This window comes from Oenanthe melanoleuca, chromosome 13, assembly GCF_029582105.1.
Source record: "Oenanthe melanoleuca isolate GR-GAL-2019-014 chromosome 13, OMel1.0, whole genome shotgun sequence".
NCBI classification, from domain to species: Eukaryota; Metazoa; Chordata; class Aves; order Passeriformes; family Muscicapidae; genus Oenanthe; species Oenanthe melanoleuca.
Window position 1 is genome coordinate 179,984 of NC_079347.1, and position 20,931 is coordinate 200,914.

General features: G+C 48.5%; 1 pseudogene; it reads right to left on the reverse strand.

Annotated features, from left to right (window-relative positions):
* Window positions 1-20,931, reverse strand: part of LOC130258910 (zinc finger protein 721-like) — a 415,188-nt pseudogene that overhangs the window by 83,617 nt on the left and 310,640 nt on the right.

Sequence of the window (20,931 nt, forward strand, 5' to 3'; positions counted from 1 at the left end):
TCTCCTCCGAAGCCTGCTAGGGCCATGCCAGGTATTCGGATATTGTTGTTGACTGCGCGGAGAGCTGCTTGCGGAAGGGCAAGTATATCTTTGCCGGTTCCATGCCCAGATACCTTAGGGCGGGTTTCCTGCCTTTCATGATGAGGCTGCCGAAGCACTCAACTCCTGGGGAGAAGGCTCGTGATGGTTTCCCCAAGACTACCCATTGTATTGGCTGGGCTTTGTCGGGGGGTCCTTGGGCTAGGGCCCCCACTCCCCCCTGTTTTGTGAAGTGGACGTACAGATCGACCGGTGCACTAGCGTCCCATCTGGCGAGGGTGCTCCCTGACATCTGATGCTCGATAAAGTCGAGCGATCTTATCGCTTCTGGTGTTAGGGTCTTCTGCTCCCATGAGTTTTTCCCTTTCAAGAGGTCGTGTAGAGGGTCCATGACCTCCGGAGGAATTAGGACGATGTTGCGGAGCCACTGCAAGGATCCTACCAGCTGCTGCACGTCGTGGAGTGTCTTGATATCTCGGCGGATTTTTATTTGGGGAGGGGTTACGTAGGAGCTTGTGATTCCCACCCCTAGGAAGGTTACACACGGTCCCCTTTTTATTTTTGCACTGGCTATTTCAAAACCGCTCGTCTTTAAGGTCTCGGAGATGGTCGATATCAGCTGGTCTACTTGGCTTGATGATGGTGCAGCGATCAGGATATCATCCATATACTGCAGGATAGTTACAGTTGGATGGCTCTGCCGGACTGGTGCTAGCACTCGGTCTACTGTGATCTGGCAGATGGTGGGGGAGTTGATCATCCCTTGAGGTAGCATTTTCCAGTGGAAGCGTAGGTTAGGTCGTTGGCTGTTTGGAAAGACAATGGAAAAAGCGAATCGCTCCTTGTCGTCCTCGTGCAGGGGAATAGAAAAGAAGCAGTCTTTGATGTCGAGCACTGCACAGGGCTGCCCTCTTGGTATCATCGAGTTCATGGGCAGCAGTGTTTGTACCGGGCCCATCGGCTGGATTTTCTTGTTTACCTCTCGCAGGTCATGCAGAAGACGAAAGCCTTCACCGGACCGTTTAGGTATTACGAAGATCGGGGTGTTCCATGGGCTTGTGGAGGGTTCTATATGATTCTTGTGCAGTTCACGGCCAACTAGCTCAAGGAGAGCAGTCATTCGAGGCTTGCATAAGGGCCACTGTTCAATATACACCAGATCGATGGATTTCCAAGTTAGTTTGATGGGCAGTGACGGGTACACGACAGTGACCCTTAGAATAAATTTGTCATCCTGACGTCCAGCAGGGCTAAGGCATCTCTCCCCAACAAGGGTGGGCAATCTGACATGACGTATACCGTGAGGGTGATAGTCCTTCCTGGTCCTCTCTCGGTGCAGAGTGTTATTGCTATTGGCTGGGTGCTTTTGCGGGCTTGGGACTGCCCTCCAACTCCGCTCACCATGGGGGCTTCTTCTAGCTTCCATGGTAGAGGCCAGTGTATATCTGGGATGACGGTGACGTCTGACCCTGTGTCCACCCAAAAGGGAAGGCAGATGACCGTGCTGTCAGAGCCGTTGTGGAGACGACACTCTGCCCACACGATCCGCGGGTGCCTACCCACCTTCACTGCAAAGGCCACCCATGGGTCTCGCTCGTAAGCTTTCATGGCCAAGGCCACCCAGGGGCCTCGTCCCCAGGGTGCTGTTCTTGGTAGTCCTGAGGTGCAGGTGGGTTTGGCTGAGCTGTTTGCTGGGCGACAAAGTTGGCCATTTCTTGAGGGGGTAATGGGCGTGGAAGCCCCGTGCCCCATTGAGGGTTGCTGTAGCTGGGCCGCTTGGCGTTCCAGGAGGGAGAGGGCTGGGTGCGGCCCGGCTGCCCCCTCCCCTTCCCGTTTCCCTGAGGCTTGCATCTGCATTCTTTAGCAAGATGCCCCTTCTTTCCACAAGCCCAGCATGGTCCTCTGATTTTCCCCTGGCGTGGTGGAGCAGCTGCTGGTGGATGTCCTGACTGGGGACAGTTCACTGCCACGTGTCCTGCCTGGCCACATTTGAAGCATGCCATCACGCTGGTTATTGCAGTGCGAACAGCTGCTTGAATGGGAGCGAGGTGTTCTTCCTTTGCTACATGTCTGATCATGGTTGCGATATTAGACCCAGGTGGCAGTGACCTTAAAATGTCTCTGGTGGCTGAATTGCACTGCTGGCGCAGGCAGTCTGCTAGCACAGGTCCTTTTGCTTCTGAGGGCAATGCTGAGCAGTCTAATGCTGCCTGGAGACGGTCCACAAACTGAGTGAAGCTTTCACTCTCGTTTTGCTTGATAGTGGACCATGGTGATGGTCTGGCTATTGCTTTAGAGGCAGTACGGATGGCTTCTCGGGCAGCACGGGTGGTAGTCATAACCTCATGGGCTCGCAGTCCCTCTGCCTGTGCCTGTGGGGTAAGCATGGCTGGATCTCTGCCCATCAGCCTCTGTATGCTGGAGCCATGCAGAGGATGGTTTTCCCCAGTTACCAAGGCTAGCTGCTTGGCACAATTATCCTCCCATTCTTGCTTAAAAACGATCATCCCCGCCCCATCAAAGATTAATTTGCAAGTCTGTTTAATATCAAAGGGGAGCATATCATCGCCTCCAAAAATGCTGTCAATAAGTGTAGAAACCATGGCAGAATTGATTCCGCTTTCACAATAGCCAGCACATCCTTCGGGTTTACCGGGGAATACGTTCTCTGGTTTCCGCCGGCACCCCCCACTCTGACCGGGAATACTAACTTGGCAGACGGAGCCCACTCTGTGCATGCTATTTTTATTTTACGCCAGTCTGTAAGGGGGGTTCGATTTGTGTCTGATGTCCCCCTAACCCATGCCGGAAGGTTGTGGTTAGTTGCCCTGTAAGCCGCGGCACCCTTCTTGTAAACCTCCCAGCCGGTATCCGATTCAGTGTCTGACCACCCCTCTGACCGGCTGTCCCAGCTCTGGTCAGAGTCAGAGCCGGAACTTGACTGACTGGACGTTTCCGGGCTGCTGAGCATTTTTTTTGGGCTCCGCCCCCGCCCCGTTCCCCGGGGGCCGTACCGTTCCCTCCCCCGGTGCTTCCCCCGCCTCCTGCTGGGGGAGGTCCTTGCCTTATAAGGATCTAATTTACACAGAGCTCTGTGATTGGTCTGACGCTCGTTCCCAGGGGCCGCCCCTCTGTCCCGCTCCCCCGCGCTTGCGCCGTTCAGAACGCCCGTGGCTTCCCCGCCTCCCGCATCATTGCGCAATGCTCGACCACCCGGCTCGGCGCCATTTTCAAAACCGTATGGAGGCGGCTCGGTCTTTTCCGCCACCTGTATCTCCGATATAATGGCTGCATTTCGCACCTCGTCCGCTAATCCTTGCCACAACTCCCGCGCGCTCCGTCCCCCCTCTCCCGGTGAAGGTGGGTCCCGATCCGGGGGCTGCAAGGGGGGGTCCGGGGTTCCCACGTCCACTCGCTTGCCAGATTCAAACCCCTCCACGGTTTGTGTCGCCGCCCCAATCCCCGTTTGTGGCGCGGCAAACAGACATGCTCGGGCAGCTTGCCAGGCTTGCTGTTCCTGCCGGGCGGTTTGGAGCGCCTGCATCACCCTTCCCCACGCTTTAAGCGCTTTTCCTGACCCTGAGGTCATGGTGTTTTCCGCCAAAGCTTTTGTGCATTTATCCCAAATCTCCGGATGGAGAATGTCTACCGGGCCGTCTATAGCTCCAAGCTTAATCAGTCTCGGCACTGCAAGACAGAAATCCTTAAGCTTACAATTCAAACCCCACTGTGCGTGGATCTCACTTACGACCTTCGCGACTTGTTCCATATTCCTCGCTGGTCCAGGGGATGTCTCCCCTCACTGCACTCGCCTGCGGTGCAGTCGCTGGATCCTGGTCAGGCGAACCCCGAAATCCGAGCGATCGGTTCCTGATGTATTCCCGAGGTTTCGGCACCAGTTTGTTGCCTGGCGGCCTGGTTCAAGTCCAGCACGGTGGCCCTAACACTGGGTCACTCGGTCCATCAGCTCCAGGACACCAATGTGGTGGACAGCGAATGGCATTTATTGAGGGGTTACAGGGGGTTTTAAGGACAGGGGTCCTTGGGTCATTTCCTCTAGCTCACATCCGGCAAGGGGCGGCCAGGTACAGAGCTGAGGTCAGACCACAAGGTGGAGGTGAAGGGGGTCCCTGGCTGCCCATACATCCCGAGAATCTTCCGTTCGCAATATCCCTATCTCTCTACAACTTAGTAACGCTAATATAATTGGTGTGCTATTTTTAGTAATAGGTAAAAAAGTATATAAACTTTGCTTTGTGGATCAATAAACGGCTTCATGGCATATCGTGAAGACTCCGTCTCTTCTTTACCACCATCGTCACCATAGCACAATGTGTTTTCATGGGTTGTAGAGAATTTCATATGACAGGGATTCGGTGACGATCTCAACCTCTGGCTCCCCTGTGGGTTGTGAGAGCCCTCTTTTCTTATCCTTACTAACTGGGTGCTTTGATTTCATCTTAGATTTCTTTGTTTCCACTGGGGTGACTGCTGCTGCAAATATGATTGCCCTTGTGGTTCAGTTGGAACCTGGATGGTTGTAATGTTTGTGGGTTCCACTGCAGCACCATCAGACTCTTCCTCTATAAGGTAGGGAGAGGGTTTCTCACCAGCTAGGGAAAGGCATTCCTTCAGCATCTGGCCTATCTCGCGCGTCTCCTTCACCAAAACTCCTGCCCAGTCTGGGTGGTACTTTTTTGAGATGGACTGTGGGGTGAGGTCAGTGTCTGCAACAGCATTCCTATTTTCTGAAATAGGTATCAGAGTGGTTATCCAAGGCAATATCCCCTTATCTCTGAATGCTAAATAGAACAGTCATATCAGCAACACCAGCCACTGTAGAATACCATTAGCATTTAGAGAAGATTTGAACCCTTCAAGTCTCGTGGGGTGGACCCAAAAAAGTGGAGGAAATGTTGGAAGAAAATTTTCCCTGGTGTTATTTCCTCACAGTAGGTACCATTATTAAAGTAACCGTAGAAACATGCTGTGCATGTGTGATAGCCCTGAATCCATGTACCCGCCTTCCAAAGGAAGTTAAAAAGCCAATAATTCCTTATCTTTTAAACCCATAAAGCACACTGGTTAATGGCCACAGTAGCTTTATTTATAGGGCCATGTTTAGATAAGAGCCTACGAATGGGAGAAATATAGCCACAACCACGTGCCACCAAAACCAGAGTAAGCTAGACCACATGCTGCTACCTAATGAGGTTTCTATATCCAGCACACAAAATCTGGTTACTAAAGAACTGTTATTCGTTTTTCTCTCAATGTCTGCATGCCCCATGTTGGGTACCAAAATCTGTCTTGGTTTGAAAGACAGGTGTCTGCTAAGGAAGGCAAGAGCCTCTCTTGAAATGGAGAATGTAAACTCCCTCCCGCCAAATTAGTATAATTTTGAAATTAAGGGACTCTCAATCAAAGATATGGGAATAGGAATAATAGTTCTTTTCTAGGAAAAATTAAAATAGAAATACAGTATTGCAAAAAATAAATCCAGATAACAGAGTCAGAATACAACTGGACACGCCATCAGTCAGAGTGTTGGTAGCAGTTCAATTAAATGATGGCTGCTGTTGTCCTGGAGTGACATGAGATGTAGTTCTGTTGAAGCAGTGGTCCTGTAGAAGGCTCTGGTTTTCCTCTGGAATCCAGTTAAAAAAAGGCTGCCTTGGTGCTCCAAATCTCAGTTTTTATCTAGGTAGGAAAGGCTTGGCTCTTCCCCTAGCTGGAGCATCTCACAATGGGATAATATAATTTTATCAGTCATGCAGTGGGATTCAATGGCCCATGAACAGAAGATATCTCCCTGGAGGAAGGATGGGTTGTGGAAAAGATAAAGATGACTGCCTCACCTGGTTTCAAGAGATGGCCCATTAAAAGAGGATATCTCCCCTGGAGATAAGGATCACTGCCCTACCTGGTTTCAACATATGGGGATAGAATATAACTTTTTGGGCGTATCTTTACATTGTAACCTAGGACACATGGCCACGATCATGGGATGCTCATTTCAGGATCATAGCTGAGTCATCGTCATGGCCATCTCATGGTCATGCATAAAAATGAGGACCAAGGATACATGGACTTTGTTGCTTGCTTCAAAGAAGATATTGTTTTTTGTAATCAACCGAGCCTTTTTATACTTGAAACTTAACCCAAACTTAATCCAAACTTCACTGAAGTAAGCAAGCATTGGCTGCCTTTCACTGTGGTGTCACTGTTGAGGTGTCCCTTTACCCGGTCAGCTCTCTGATCATGTGGTGTCCATGCATCTTCCCAGCCAATAACTGCCTCACACATGAGGTGACCACCAACCCACTCTCCAGCCATCTGACCCACAGCTGAACCCTCCCCAGAGTACACACAACTGCAGGGAGTGCAGGGCTGGATTTGGCTGCCAGAGAGTTGGTGACCCTTGTGAAATTCTCGGTGCATTTAGTTCATACAGGAATGTGGGGACCACTTGGAAATTACATGCATGCCTTGTTAATTGGATGTTCTTCCACTGCTAAGTTGGAGCAGGATCTCCCCAGTCCTCCTCTCAATTCCCGGAGCCAAGCCTTTCCTACCTAGATAAAAACTGAGATTTTTGAACACCAAAACAGCCTTTTTCCACTGGATTCTAGAGGAAAACCAGACCTTTCATCATCATCATCGCTTTGGAACCTATGGAGGAAAACTGCATCCTTGCAAGGGACCACTGCTTCCACAGAACTACATCTATCACTCCAGGATGACTGCAGCCACCATTGGGGACTGCTACCAACACCCTGACTGGCGGAGTGTCAGGTTGTATTCTGACCCGGTGAGTGTTTTGGGTTTGTTCTTTGTAGTACTGTATTTCTATTTTTATTTTCCTAGTAAAGAACTGTTATTCCTATTCCCATATCTTTTCCTGAAAGCCCCTTAATTTCAAAATTATGATAATTTGAAGGGAGGAGGTTTACATTCTCCATTTCAAAGAGAGGCTCCTGCCTTTCTTAGCAGACACGTGCCTTTCAAACCAAGCCAGGAGGATTTTGGGTCTGAATAGTGGTGTTCGGAAAGTTCTTACAGACATGAGATGCCCAGTGACTTCCTGAGATGAACGTGGGCAAGGAGGAACTCCCAATCCATGGAGCTCTCTTCTTTTTTTTTTCAAAAAACCAGGATTTTTCATTCTCAAGGCGTAGGGGGATGAAGGAGGCAGAAAAGCCCAAGAGATCCTTCACAACGAGAAGGAAACCCAGCAAACCCAGCTCAGGGAGCTGAGAAGAGGAAAGACCCTCCCTGTCCCCAGAAGGCAGCCAGACATCCTGGCGGAGCTCAGAGCTGGTGGAGAAGCCTCATGGAGGGGAGAATCCCCACAAGTGCTTTGAATGTGGTAGGGTTTCAGCTGGAATGCTGACCTAATCTGGCACCAGAGGATCCACACTGGGGAAAAGCCCTACACCTGATTGGAATGTGGTGAGAGCTTCGAGTGGAGCTCCGCCCTGAGAAGACTCCAGCACGTCCACAGCAGGGAGAGACTCTATGAGTGTCCTGAGTTAAGAGAGTTAAGACCAGCTCCAATCTCATCGTACATGAGCAGATTCACAAAGAGGAGAGACCCTTCCGCTGCACTGACTGCGGGAAGGTATTCAAGCAGAACTCCCACCTCATCAGACACCAGCGCATCCACACCAGGGAGAAGCCCTATGAGTATCTTGAGTGTGGAAACAGCTTCTCCTGGAGCTCAGCCTTAACCCTTCATCTACGGAGGTACCACTAAGGGAAGCCCTGTGAGTGCCCCAAGTGTGGAAAGATCTTCGTGCTCTGCTCCAGCTCCATCCCCCGTGGGAGGATCGGTGTTGGATGATCCCCAGTGACCCCCGTTGGGCAGAGCCTTGGTGATCCGTGTTGGGAAGACACCTGGCTGGGGCGGCTCTGCGTAATCCTGTGTCCCTGTGGGCACCTGGATGAACTCAGGGGTAGGAACGTCCATCAGGACGCAAACCGGCATTGAGAATTCTTTGGGGAGAATGGATTTGTTGACTATGAACTCCAGAAAATCTTCTGTGTTCAATCCTATCTTCTGGTGGCATCCAGGAATACTGAATGGTCTTGGAGGTCTTTTCCAACAGTAGTAATAGCTCAATTTTGATTTTCTATTACTAAAGGGTGTCTTCTGCAGCAAAATAGTGATGGACTGGGGCAAAAGCCAAGATTTTGGAGACAGTGGGGTGGAAACTCTTCCATAAAAGGTTCTTCCCTCCCACCCAAGCACATGGATCCTCAGCTGGCATGGACAAGGAAACGCTTTTCTTCTCAACTTGATTTGCTTTTGATTTCTCTTCATCCCTTTAAAACATGAGACACTAAAAATAAAGACACTGAACTGAGACATGGGTGGGGACATGAGGGGACATAGACATGGCAGGACACAGTCATGGTGAGTGACATGGTATCACATGGACATGGATGGAGATGTGGGGGACAATGAGAAGGATGGAAACATAGTGGGTGAAGTCCCAAGGACCTCTTTGCCTGGAGCCCCAGCCAGGCATTGGGCTTTTGGAAGGGAATTAACATCCTTCTTCCCAGGAGGGAAATCCCAGCACCCCTAAGGCCACAAGAGGGAGTGGAAAGCCAGACAGAGCTGTCCCCTTCCAAAACTACACCCCAAAAATCCCAGACCTCAGGCATTCCTCCCAGAAAAAAGCAGCCATGAGGTGCCTGAATTGTGAGATAGGGAGTATGGGACCTTCAGACTAAGGGGGAGGGGCCTGGAACCCCCAAAAGCAAACATGTGGGATGTGGGTGGTGGAGTGAGGGGCAGTCGGGAAGAGTGGAAGAGCAGGGGAAAAGGGGAACTAGGACCCCCAAAGAGTAGGGGAGAGGGCTGGAACCCCCAAATTACATTGGAAGGGGTCCCACTCCTCCTCCTTTCTAGTCCTGCCTCAACTTCCTATGCTTTCTGGCCTTCTCCCGCTTCTTCCTTGCCCCTCCTCCTCCATTCCTTCTGCTCCCCCTGGGCCCAGTGCCCACCTTTGGCCCCCCCCCCATTTTCCCAACACCTTTGCATCCCACAGGAGGAGCCAGGATAGAGCCGGAGCAGCTCAAGCTGTGGCCTAGCTGGTCTCTGCCCAGACTGGGTCCCCCTCATGCCCCCCCTCCCCAAATTCCTCTGGCAGCTGAGGGGGTTTCTGGCACCTTTGGGGTTGGCACAGTGCCGTGTTGGGGTTCAGGTTCCTTCCAAGGCCCCACAGGGTGCGGTGAGAATGGGGGGACATGACCTTTCCTGGGGGTCCCCATTCCTGATCCATGCCAGGGCCTGTTCTGTCCCCCTCCCCCAATCATGGTTTCCCCCTTGGAGTCCCTCCAACTCATTCCCCACTGGCCCCCAATAAACAGGACCAGGCAAACTTTGAGGCTTTATTTGGAATACTGGGAGCAGCCATTCGGGGGCAGAGTGACACCAGGCTGGGGATCCCCAGGGGGAGCACACTTGTTTACCTGAGTCCTTCTGGTCCCCAGACAGGTGAGCTCCCAGCACCACCAGTACCACCAGTACAACCCCAGCTCCTGTGACACACCCCATCCCCAGTGCCAGGCGGTGCTGCCAGCCCCAAAGCAGCCGTGTTGTGCTTTGGAGGGGTCCCTGATGCCCCACCCCATGCAGCACTGGGAGCACCAGTCTGGACCAGTTTGAAGTGTAGGTGGGTGGCATCAGAACCCATGGAAGTCAGTCGGTCACAAACTGTTCAGAAGCCCTGAAATTGGCAGAAAGAATCAGGATCATCCCTAGTATGGGATCCCCTTGTCCTTCTCTGTGGGGCCCCACTCCAGTGTCAGTGCCTGTTAGAGTGTGACTCTGTGAGTCTTACAGAAAGAGGAGAATGCAGGGACTGAATTAAAGCCGTCAGAGAAATTAAATTACATTACGCCACTCAGATATGAAGTAGAAGTATAAGTTTTATTTTTAAATATTATTAAGTTTTATTTAGTTTTAAATATTATTAAGTCACTTAGTGTCTTAGGTTACAATGCAAATATATGCCCAAAAGTATGTAATCTGTCACCATCTGCTGAAACCAGGTGGGGCAGTGATTCTTATCTCCGTAGGAGATATGCTCTGCTAATGGGCCATCTGTTAAAAACTAGATGGGCAATGTTCTTTATCTTTCCCATGACCCTTACTTCATCCAGGAAGATAGCATCTGTTATTTGGCCATTGAGTCCCACTGCATGACTAATAAAATTACATCATCCTATTGTGAGATGCTCCACCCAGGGGGAGGAGCCAAAGAATTTCTACCCAGATAAAAAATGAGATTTGGAACACCAAAGCAGCTTTATGCCATAGACAGCATAAAGTCAATTGGAATGAAGCTTTTACCTAGCTTAATAAATTTGGCTTTCTTAGATGGTGATGAGTTCCATGTATCTGAAGCTGCAGTGCTTATGGTCATGAGCAGTTGAGTAAATTTGCTACTGTCTAGTTTTACATGTCACAATTTAACTGCTTGAAAATAGAATCGTAACTTAACTCTATAACCGTAAAACTTTACACCTCTTCTTTAAGAATTATAACTTAATAAAACCTTCCACTTTAGAACTGTGTGAAATTCCAACTTAGTAAAACAGACAATTCGTAAACAGGAAAGTATTTTGTAAACAAACAACTCTGTTATTTCACTGTCCTGTAATTCTGTGAGGTAGGTGATTGAATTGTTCCAATTATTGTTCTGCATCTTGTTCCACCACATCTGTTGGGGAGCTCTCAGGAGGATATTGTCTATGGTTTCATGCAGGATGAACACATCTGGCAGGCACCCAAGGCGTACTTGTGTCTGAGGTTAAACACTTGTACCCCCGTCCACAGGTGATGAGATTCCAAGGACCCCCCCAGTTATTGGTGTCAAGGTTTTGCACCTTGACCTTGGGTTTAGGTAACTGTTCATCACCAGACGATTATAATGACATGAAGTGATTTAAAATAACTGGGTACTTGGGGTTTTCTATTAGTCTTAAATGATTGTGTAAACAACTTTTGCTATCCTGCTCTGTGGGGTCTCACCACACATTCCTCCCTTTTGTTTTTCAAGTGTAATTTTTAAGGTGCCATGTGCTCTTTCCATGATGGCTTGTCCTGTTGCTATTTTTGCAATGCCAGTGCAGTGTGACACACCCCACAATTGTAAGAAATTGTTGGGGGTTGAGTGTTTTTCTATTACTGTGCCAATTTAAAGAATTTTTCCCATTATCATGCCAATGGAGCTGGCCAGGTTACACCCAGGACTTTTGACGACTCTAGACAAAAGAGGTAGGTGGGAGCTGGGCTTCAGGAGGGGCTCTCGTGCTTCCAGAGGGGCTGTCATACTTCTGGAGGGGACTCGTGTTTCCGACAAGCTCGGAGGAGGACTCCCCTCATCGGCAGCCACGCGGCCGAACACAGGAGAGCCAGACCCTCTGCAATCACCTGCCCTGCATCTGCCCCACTGCAGCCTCCTGCCTCTGCGGACACAGCTAATCACCTGGACACAAACGGTGAGCAAGGAGCTGCCCTTCCAAGCCCGCTCTCCCCCTGAGACCAGCGTAGCCGCTGCTGCCCCCTCCCGCCTCCGCTCCCGTCCACTTCTCTGCAGCTGCCGGGCTTTGTTCCATCTGGAGCACCGGAACCGAGTGCAGAGAGAGTGTGCCTGCAGCTAAAGAAAGGACTGGAACAGAGTTATCTCTTCTGTTTTTTTGGTAATTTTAACAACTGCTGTTGTTTCTGCTTGTACAGTTAGATATATTAATAAAAGAGCTGTTATTCCTACCCCCTTATCTCTGCCTCAGAGTCTTTGATTCAAACATTTTTAATACTTGGGGGGAGTGGAATTAAGAGCTCTATTTCAAAGGAAAAGTTCTGCCTTTATCAGCAGACACCTGTCCTTCAAACCAGGACAGAAATGTCTTGTTTTTTGTGAAATATATGCAGGACCATTATCGGTTTTGATGATATGCGGAATACCTAAAGAAGCAAAGGCAGATTGCCTATGTGCAATGGCATCCCAACCCTTTTCTCCTGTGTGAACTGTTTTCCATATTGCTGATGAGAATGTGTCCATTGAGACATGTACATATTTTAAACCTCTGGATTCAGGTATGTGTGTTATATCAGTTTGCCAGATTTGCAAAGCAGGCAGTCCACAAGGGTTTATCTCCATCTGCAGTGGTGCAGTGTGGCCTTGGCAGTCAGTGCAGGTGTTAACAATGTTATGAGCTTCTGTATTTGACAGCTGAAACTGCCACTGCAAGGCTCGGACACCTTGGTGGAAGAAATCACGTGACATTCTTATGTTAACATATCTGGCTGCTGTGCTCTCCAGGCAGGAGCCAAGTGCTTATCTGCTTGAGCATTGCCTTCTGTGATGAAACCCGGTAAATTTGTGTGACTTCTAATGTGTAAAACATTAATAAGAGCAATTTCTGGTTTATATAGCAAGGCACAGAGTTTTAAGCAACTTAAATAGCTGTGCATTTTCAACTTCCTTTAACAGTGCTCAGTCTAATCTTTGAGCGATATCGGCTACATATGCAGAATCAGTTACCATATTTAGAGGAGTGTGAGGAAAATGTTGAAAAGCCATAGCTGCAGCTCATAACTCTACCATTTGAGGTGATTTACTCTCATATCCCTCTAGTGTTTGCCAGTCACTTCCCTCTTTCCATGTTGCAATGGCTTTTCCTGTTCTTCCAGAGCCATCTGTGAACACTGTAACACCCTTTAAGGGTGTGCAGCTACTCAGAGGTTTCTAAGAGAGAGTGCAGTTTCCCCACTTAGCTTAAGCAGTCTATGGCTTGGTAAATGATAAGAAATCTGTCCTGAGAAACCTTGCAAGGTACTTTGCAAGGCTGTGCAATTTGCAAAACATCATTCAAACTGTTCTCATGTCACAGGAATGACAATTTTTGAGGGGTCCATGGCATTTAATTGTAAACACCTGTGATGACATTTGATAATTAACTGTGCAATTAACTCAAAGATGGTGGGAGCTGTCTTTTTGGGCTGGTGAGGCAAAAACATCCATTCTAATACATGCAAAGGATCATGCCAGATAGATGGTTTTATGTGCCCTTGAACCCGTTGTTTTTGAACAAGGGTTTTGAAGGCCTCTAATTTTTCTTCTGTTAGGGACCACTGTGGAACCTACACTGGCTGTATTGTGAGCCATTTCAAAGAGAATGTGGGACACAGTTTGCCCTCTATTACAATGACTCTGCCAAAAATCCGTCCCCACCCGGACTCCCCATGCTGATATTTCCAGAGCGTACAAAAACACCTTGCAATATAGCACTGGAACTTCCCAAAAGAAGGGCACTTAGACTTTTCCCTATGGGCCCCTGGACCTAGAGGTGGACTCTATGCACCCCTAATGAGTTTATGGTTACTGTGGCTGAGGTGTAAACATCTAGGGCAGCTGATCTCCTTATCTTTGCTGTGAGCTGGTCACAAAGGCTAGTGCCACTGTTGGGGGTTGGGGTTTGTTCCCTTACTTTTCTTTCCTCTCTGGAGAATTTTTCCCATTAGTATGCTAAGGAAGCCAGCCGGGCTGCACCCTAGCTTGATGGCTCAAGAGAAAGGGATGGGCGGGGGCTGTCTCCCTCTTTCACTCACTGGTGGGGTCAGGGCACTGCTCACTTCCAGCTGCCCCATGCCAGGTGCCGGGAGCCAGGTCTCTCGCTGTGGGACACTTCACTTCAGTGTGGTACCTCTGAGCACACAGCTGAGCACCAGGACTCACACGATGAGCAGGGAGCCCTTCCTCTACCCTTCTCCCACCTGGGACACTTCACTGCCACCTTCCCCGGCCTCTGCTCCAGCCTGCCACCTCCGTAGCTGCGCGGGCCCTGCCTCGCTCTCCACCACTGGTACCGAGCGCAGGCAGAGAGTGTCTGTGGCTGAAAAGGGACTGGAACAGAGTTATTTGTTCTGTTTGTTGTTAATTTTCATAGCTGCTGTTGTTTCTGTTTGTCTGGTTAGATATATTAGTAAAGAGCTGTTATTCCTACCCCCATATCTCTGCCTAAGAGTTCCTGATTAAAAGATGATAATGTTATAAATGAGCGCAATGGGCCATAAAAGATCAAATAACAATTTAAAAGATTTATTGGTTACAGAAAGCAAAAGCAAATTCAGCGCGCTGGACAGCAGGGGAGTCTCCACTCCACCACCTGCTGCACCCACCCCCCCTTAGTCTGTTCCTTTTAAGCTGTTAGGTTTTTGGGTGACGTGCTCCTCCTTTAGTAATTCTGCGCATGCTCCTCCAGTTGCTAGGGGGTCTTTTTCTGCCTTCTGGTGGTCGGGGGATGAGGGCGAGTAGTCTTCCTCAGCCACTGACTCCTTTCTTGGCACTTAAAACAATATGTAATTATGCAAGCAAAGCAAAACACATTCTGGCTTTTTACTGTAAGGCCTATCAAGCAGAGCAAAGCAATTAACAAGTTCTAGCGATATCTTTTTCAAGGTCTGTCTGTCAGAGGATCAAAGCAGAACAACCCCCATTCTGACCTCACAAATCTTGGTGATATTCCTCCAAGGTCTAAAGTCTGTCAGGCGAACAAAAGGCCTCTTATTTATTACAATAATACTCGGGAGGGAGAGGGTTTACATTCTCCATCTTGGGAGGAGTTCCTGCCTTTCTTGGTAAATACCTGTCCTTCAAACCAGGACAGTCTCCCAGGTGCCCAAGCCCCCAGGTCCAGCTCTGAGCAGCCTCTCCCAGCTTTCTAGCCCGGCTTTCCCCAGCTCTACCCCGGGCAGGCACTCGGTGTTTCCATGGTGCCCCTGCCCTGCTCAGCTCCCCATGCCCTGCAAAGGCACCCAGGCTGCTCTCGGTGCCCCTGGGTGTCACTGAGAGAGGCAGTGACAAGCCCCGGGGCCCAGGCAGAGCCGTAAGGGACACCCCTTGTCCCCGGCCTCCTGCGGGACACGGAGCCACTGCCCACAAGGCCCTGGCACATCTGTTCGGCCAATTCCTCCTGCCCCAGCCAGCCCGGGCTGCAGCCCCAGGGCTCTGCAGGGCGGGGCTAGGGCTGTCGCCTGGCACCGTGACCAAAGCCTCCAGGGGCTCTGGACATGGCAGGGGCTACAAGGCCACGAGTCCGGGGCTGCTCCGTGCCGCTTCCAAGCTGTCACTCTGCTGTTGGGTGCCGGGTGTGGCCCTACGTGACACGAGTGTGTGTCAGGGCCTTCGGTGATGCGGGACATTGTGGTGCTGACATGAAGGAGAGTGTTTGAGATCACTTAAAAATCAGTGGCAAGGGCATGAACAAAACTCAGTTTTAATATTAAGCAACAAAGCACAACCAATTCATTGGCAAGATTCACCCTACTACCTACAGGAGAGCTAAGGCACAAGGGAAAACAAGCATCAACAAAATCCAGGCAACCAAAACAGAAATGAACTGAGAACTCTCAGGGGAAGTGTGGATGGGTGTGTGCTGCGTTCAGGTGAATGGGACAAAAGGCAGAGTGGGCAAGGCTTTGTCACAACCGGAAGTGTCTCCTTAGACCTGAGATCACCTCTGGAGGACAGGTTTGGAACCCAGCTGTTTCCGATGCCCACCGATGAGGGATTGCAGGAAGCTGTTCTTAGAGGTTTTCGTGATTGTTTATTGTTGCTTATCTCAGGAAGGCTTTGTCCAGTGAACAGTGGTCTGCTCGCCAGATGTCCAGGGCAGAATCTGCCTGAGAAAGGCAGGACTTTTATACTCTAAATTATGTACTAGGTATTTACACTTGACTCCCAATACACTTCAGTCTTATAATATGGTCCAGCTTTGTTCACATCCAGTCTGAAAGTGCCAGCATGTCACCCAGCATGGATGACACGGAGAAGAAGGAAGAAGAAGTATCTACGCCCCAAATTCTCCATGTTGGCCACAAGCCCCTTAATATAAACATTCCAGAAATCTACTTATTCTACATTCTAACAGTCTAATTTACACTCTATTTATTTTTGCGGCTTGCATTTCTTCTCTCAATGTTGGTAAATTGTTCCAAGGAGCTAAATCCAGCCCCTGAGACACCTGGGTCTCATTCCAGGGTCTATGGGGACCTCGCCAGGGGGGTCTTAAACCTCCCAGGGAAGCCAGAGGAATACTATGGGCTCCCATAGGCTTAAAAAGAACACGGCCTAAAAACTTAACAAGACTGAGCAGCACTTTGATTTCTACCTTCATTACTAACTTAACTTATACCTTAATGTAGCTGCCAGGGCCAGGGTGGTTCTAGCTCCCGGCTGCTACGGGAGACCAGATAGCTCTGAGAGCTCCCGAGGCAGAGTGACAGCTACAATCTAGCAGGGGACAGAGACTGCAGGACTTGCTGTAGAAGGTTCTGAAGGCAGTTTATTTCTCTGAAGGGTTTCCACTAGCAAATCCAGTTACATAGCATAGCAAGGGGTCTTTATAGATTTCAAAGGGATTGAAATTCTAACCAATAAAATTATGAGTTGAGAAACTATCCAATTACTTTAAGAGTCTAGGTAAGAAAAAAACCAATCATCTAGTAAAGTTAAAAACCAATAGAAATCCTAAATGATAACAGGGGTTTTGGCAGGGAGAGGGGGCATCTCTCATGAAAGGTTCCATTGTCTCAGGGCACAAAATCCCAAGGGCCTTTTTCAGGCACTGTTGTATCATCCACAATTCCTTTCTCTGTATTTACAAAGAGAGCGTCCTTAACAGTTTTTTTAAAGCATTGAACAAGATATGAAAACATGACTAAAACAATGAGAATGACAATGAAAATCCACAAAATTCCCCTAAACAAAGATGAAGCCCATCCCGTCAGCCCCCATTGTCCAAAGAGGTTGTTGACCCTGTCAGGGTTGGTTTCAGTCTTCAAGTCCTTCACGAGGTTTTTCAGCTTCTGGATGTTTTCATGGATGGATGTGGAATGGGAAGAGAGCTTGAAGCAGCACATTCCTTCAAAGTCTTCGCAGCCCTGTCCGCAGGAGTGCAGCAGGAAATCGATTGCTGCTTGATTTTGCAGGGACACATGTCTTAGGGTTTCTTCATCCTTCAAAAGATCACTCAGAGCAGCAGATGTAGCGTTGGCCTGCTTACTAAGCCAGCACCCCTGATGATTGATTTCGCCAAGGGCTTTTGCTGCTGCTACCCATGGTAAAAACAGTAATTCTTTTGGGTTTGTTCCAAATGTACAATTTGGGGTCACAATTCTCATCAAATTCTGTGTAGGATCTTTTTTCGCATTTTGATTTGCTTTCTTTTTTCCAATTATGTAACAAGGTAACATTGGAGGTGAGGGTAAAAAGCTTGCCAAGGCTACAAGGTCCTCCCTGGAGACCAGAGGGGATCCCAGACCAAACTCGATCACCACAGATGAGAAACATTCCCCTGGGCAGTGACTTGGGGTGAAGAGAGGACTCCGAAATTATGGGAGCGGTGTATTTACACCAATCTGGATAATTGTATAATTTATTGATGGGTGATATGTCTTTCCTGTATGTGTTTTTGTACAGATTCAATTCATGTAGATTTTGTCTTGGGCATTTAAAGTAAAATTTGACACAGAATGTTGCTTTGGAGGACCCCAGCAAATCTAATTCTTGGGGTTCCTCGAGAGCATTTGGCAAAATTTTTGTCCAGTCATCCAAAGTGTCCACTGGGTTGGGTCTCTTACCTGTAGTGCGGAGGAGTTCTGAGTTGTAAACGGGCCAGTCATCTGCTGCAAATGGAATTCCCACTAAACATGTGGAAAAGTGGGAAAGTGGGTTGTCAAGTCTGCCTAGGGATAAACACATGTTATCTTGTTTTAATGTCTTTGCTAAGGTCACCCAAACATTGTGGCTGGGTCGTGGGCTTATCCAGCTGAAGGCATGTGGCATGGTGAAGGACATCCAGGTTGCAGTGAGGACAGCACTGACAGAGATAATTTTCATCCTTGGACAAGGATGAGGCTTCTGATAGGGAATATAAGCAAAATTTGTTTTCTTGGGAAGTGGACAAACAGTGTTCTGTCCTTTTCTTTCCTCCCCCCCGTTTTTAACACTAAAACTAGGGGATTTGATATAGGGTTAAGGGTTTTAACAAGGGACAAAAAGGTTTTTTTTCAGCGGGGGCTTATAGCATTTGAACTAAAAACTACTTTTTAAGCAAACTAAGTTCAGCCTAAAACTTAACTGAGGCAGCTAAGTGATGCTCGGTTTTCTGTTTCATCTGCTGTCTAGTGACAGGACGATCTTTTCTTTGGTATGTAAGTGCTCTGCGACGCCTGCGTCTCCATGCAGAGCTCGTTTGGTTTTAAGGTTTTGTGTTGGACTCAGGAGAATTTTTGCAGTGCCCAGATATGGTTTTGTTTTTTCCTGGGAACCATATTGGACTAGATGGCAGAGTTACACAAGCGTATCCTCTTCCCCAGGTGATCAGTTGAAAGGGCCCAGAGATTTGGTGTGTTTCTGGGTCTTTCACCAGCACTGGTGGTTTCTCAGTGAGCTTGGCTTGGGTTGAGTTTGCAAAGTGATGGAGAATTGGGGGATCAGATTCTGATGCTGTACAATTCAAAAAATTGATGACATAGAGAGCTTTGCAGTCTTTCAACTGGAGACAAGATTTCGGTGTCTCTTTGTTGAGGACTCTTTTGAGGGTATGATGAATTCTCTCTACAATGGATTGTCCAGTGGGGTTTGAAGCAATGCCAGTGATGTGTACAATTCCCCATTCACTGAGAAACTTTTTCAAATCTCGAGATTTGTGGGTCCATTGTCAGTTTTGACCTTTTCTGGGACTCCCAGAGTGGCAAAAGCGAGGAAAAAATGCTTAATAGCATGACTGGCTTTTTCTCCTGCATGAGCTGATGCAAAGTCTGCTCCAGAAGACGTGTCAACAGACACGTGCACGCATTTGGACTTTCCGAAAGATGGGAAGTGGGTCACATCATTTTGCCACAGTTGGCAGCTGTTCAGTCCTCTGGGATTGACTCTTGTTCCCACGGAGGGTATTTGGTAATTTTGACAGCTTGGGCACATTGCCACGATGGCTTTTGCTTGGTCTTTTGAGAGTTTAAACGTTCGAATGAGAGTGGACACATTTTGATGAAAAAATGCATGTGACAGCTTTGCCTGAGCAAAGATGGCAGGTACATTTTCAGTTTCCATAGACATGGCCAGGGCATCTGCTCTTCGGTTTCCTTCTGTGATGAAACCAGGGAGATCTGTGTGCGATCTTCCATGGACAATGTGGTAGGGCTGTTTTCTATGAGAAATTGGATGTGTCAATGTAGAAATCGATTGGTGTAACTTTGGGTTGGAAACATCTTTTAAAAAAGCATGTTCTGCTCTCATAGCTATATCGGCTACATACGCTGAATCTGTGATCAGATTAAAGGGTTCATCTTTGAATTTCTCAAAGGCTCTAACAATAGCTGCTAGCTCTGCAATTTGTGGAGATCCCTCAACTATTTGAACATCTGATTCCCAGTTTTTGGTTTTGGGGTCTTTCCAAGTCATGACGGACTTGTGAGAAGAGCCTGAGCCGTCAGTAAAAACTGCTAGAGCTTTGAGGGGAATCCTGCTTTGGACTAATTTTGGAATTAAATGGAAAACTGCATCTTTATTGAAAAGCTTGCGCTTGGGTAAATGAATGGAGATTTGGCCAATATAGCTATCTAGAGCAAATTGGAGACTTTCGTTGGTCTGGAGCAAATGCTCCAGATTTCCAGTGGTCAGTGGCAAGTAAATGCATGTGAACTCACACCCTGCAAGAGAGTGGATGCGACCTCTGGCCTTTTTTATCAGGTGTGCCATAATTTCTTGAAATGTGGTAATTGTCTTTGTGGGTTGTTGGGTTCTGAAGACCCATTCAAGAGCAAATGGTCTGTGAGTTGAGAGTCCCATTGGAAAATCAGACCATGAAAGTGAGGGGCTTTTCCCAGGATGACAAACTGAAAGGGCAGGTCAGGTTCAAATCGATGAGCTTGGCGTGAGGAGAGGGCTTCTTGGACTTTGACGATGGCACTTCGGGCTTCTGGTGTGATGGTCCATGGGGAGTTGAGGTCTTCTTTACCATGGAGAAGATTGAACAGAGGGGCAAGGACTTTTGTTGTGATTCCCAGAAGGGGGCGTATCCAGTTGATGGATCCGCACAAACTGTGTAGGTCTCTCAGGGTGTTTGAGTTGTCTTTGATGGAAAGCTGCTGGGGTATGATGGTTCTGTCATGGATTTGAAGTCCAAGGTAGTTCCACGGGCTGGTGTACTGTACTTTGTCTTCACGGATTTCAAATCCTGCTTTTTCAATGGTTTCAATGGTTGCTTTCACTGCTTTGTCCAAGTAAGTCTTTTTTGAGGCACAAACTAAAATGTCGTCCATGTAGTGGTAGATTATTGAACTGGGAATGAGCTCCAAACAGGGGAGAGAACGTGGGCCACATACCATTGGCATATGGTGGGAGAGTTTTTGAGTCCTTGGGGAAGAAAAAGCCAGTGGTATCTCTTGAGGGGAGCCTCTCTGTTTAGAGAGGGGATGGAGAAGGCAAACCGTGGGGCATCTTGGCGGTGCAGTGGAATGCTGAAGAAGCAATCTTTGATGTCAATGATGGCAAGTGTCAAATCTCGAGGCAGCATTGATGGAGAAGGCAGACCAGGCTGAAGAGGACCCATGTCTTTGATGACATCGTTGATTTTGCGAAGGTCTTGGAGAAGCCTCCATCTGTTTGTTCCAGGCTTTTGCAGGACGAAGACTGGAGTGTTCCAGGGGCTTGTGGTTTCAATGATGTGGCCTTTGGCGAATTGCTCTTCCACCAGGGCATGCAATGCGTGCAGTTTGACTTTTGAAAGGGACCACTGCTCAACCCAAATAGTGTTGTCACTTTTCCAGGTGAGCTGAGGGGTCGGTGGGAGAGCACACTCTCCAGTGGC